This window comes from Euprymna scolopes, chromosome 4 (assembly GCF_053919585.1).
Source record: "Euprymna scolopes isolate OS-2025 chromosome 4, ASM5391958v1, whole genome shotgun sequence".
Classification (NCBI taxonomy): domain Eukaryota; kingdom Metazoa; phylum Mollusca; class Cephalopoda; order Sepiida; family Sepiolidae; genus Euprymna; species Euprymna scolopes.
This window is the reverse complement of record NC_136485.1, coordinates 111,214,807-111,216,476: the sequence shown is the minus strand read 5'-3', so window position 1 is coordinate 111,216,476 and position 1,670 is coordinate 111,214,807. Positions and strand designations below refer to the sequence as shown.

The window sequence follows — 1,670 nt, the reverse complement described above, 5'->3', positions numbered from 1 at the left end:
AAGTTGGTGAGAGAGAGAGAAAAGAGAAAGAGGGTGTTGGTTTTATATTTTTATTATCGTCTAATATTTTGAAAGCTGAATTTCTAATAAAATGTGCATCTATAGGAGATAATGCCTGGGAATGTGTCCCCCCCCACAGTTTAACAGTGGTGTGACGTCAAGAGAAAGAGGGTGAGAGAGAGGGAAGAGTAAGTGGGTGAGAGAGAGAGAGAAAGAGAGAGAAAAAAAAGAAAGACGGTGTTGGTTTTGTGAAAAAAGTTGTTATTTACAATTGTTCGCATTCTTGGCCTTTTGGTCAAGATCAAAGTGTAGTATCTGTTCTTCAGATGCTGCACTTCTATTTCTTGTTCTCTTTCGGTGGAGGAGAAATCCTCCACGACTGAGACAATTGTTATTTTTGTACCTTTTCTCCACGTTAAAAAACGACCCTGGTGTCTAACTCTGTCCCGTGGGGAGGCATAGTAAATAGGTACAATTGTTCGCCATTAGTGGATGTTGACGTCACGTCACGTGACATGACTAAGCGTTTTTTTTTTTTTAGTATGAATAACATTTTTTGTTTTAATTATAAAGTCTACACTTAATTTTATAGGAAATGATGTATATATAATAGAAAAAAAAATTACTGGTTTTGTTGGATTCAAGTGGATCCCCCCCCTCCAGTTTAAGAGATAGCAGGTCACGTGGTAATATACAAAATGGCTAGCGTAAATATAAAGATCGGTTTTTTTATCGACGAATATTTTGAAAGCTGAATTTTTTTTTATTCCTGTACATTTTTTCCTGATATTTTTCGTTAAAACTCTTGTATAAATACTATTTTTAACCAGTTAAATACGCTGGAGACATTGTCATGGAGTTTAATAATCTCTAGAACAAAGCAGAAGAGAAATTACAAAAGTATCGGTAAAACAAAGTGTTTGTTTACATTTGTTCGCCATTACTGGATGTTGACGTCTCGTCACGTGACATGACTAAGCGTTTTTGGATTATGTAATATTAACATTAAAATGACAGGTTTTTTGGGGGGCCCCCCTAGGAGAGAAATGATCAGTTCACCCCCTTTTAATGGTCCGTTTGGTGTGGAATTTCGATATTTGTCATGCGGGTGATCAAGGTTCAATATGATACATAATTTGTCAACTTTGGTTGTGTCTGTCAAAAGTTTGAGCTGACGTCACGTCACGTGACACGTATTGAATAACGGTAAAATGACAGGTTTTTTTGGGGGCCCCCCTAGGAGAAAAACGATCAGTTGACCCCTTTCTACTGGTCCGTTTGACGTGAAATTTCGATATTTGTCATCCGGGTGATCAAGGTGCAATATGATACCAAATTTGTCAACTCTGGTTCCGTCTTTCAAAAGTTTTAGCGTTACAAACAAACATACATACATACATACATACATACATACATACATACACACCGATTTTTGCCTTTTATATATATAGATGGATCGCAATTTTACGTGTAAAAACGTTTTTAACTCTCTGGTATTACATCTCCGAAATGAAACTAGCATTTGACAACACAGATTCCATAAACCTTTTCAGCCACTTGTTAGTGGCTGAAAAGGTTTATGGAATCTTTGAGTTGAAAAATAAGGTTAAGGACAGCTGAACGCAACTAATAGCAAGATTTACAGTAAACTTATCGATGTTATTAAAAAC

The 1,670-nt window shown here is 36.2% G+C and overlaps 1 pseudogene; it reads left to right on the top strand.

Annotated features, from left to right (window-relative positions):
* Positions 1 to 274: 274 nt before the first annotated feature.
* Positions 275 to 408, top strand: LOC145274913 (U2 spliceosomal RNA; annotated as a pseudogene).
* Positions 409 to 1,670: the final 1,262 nt, after the last annotated feature.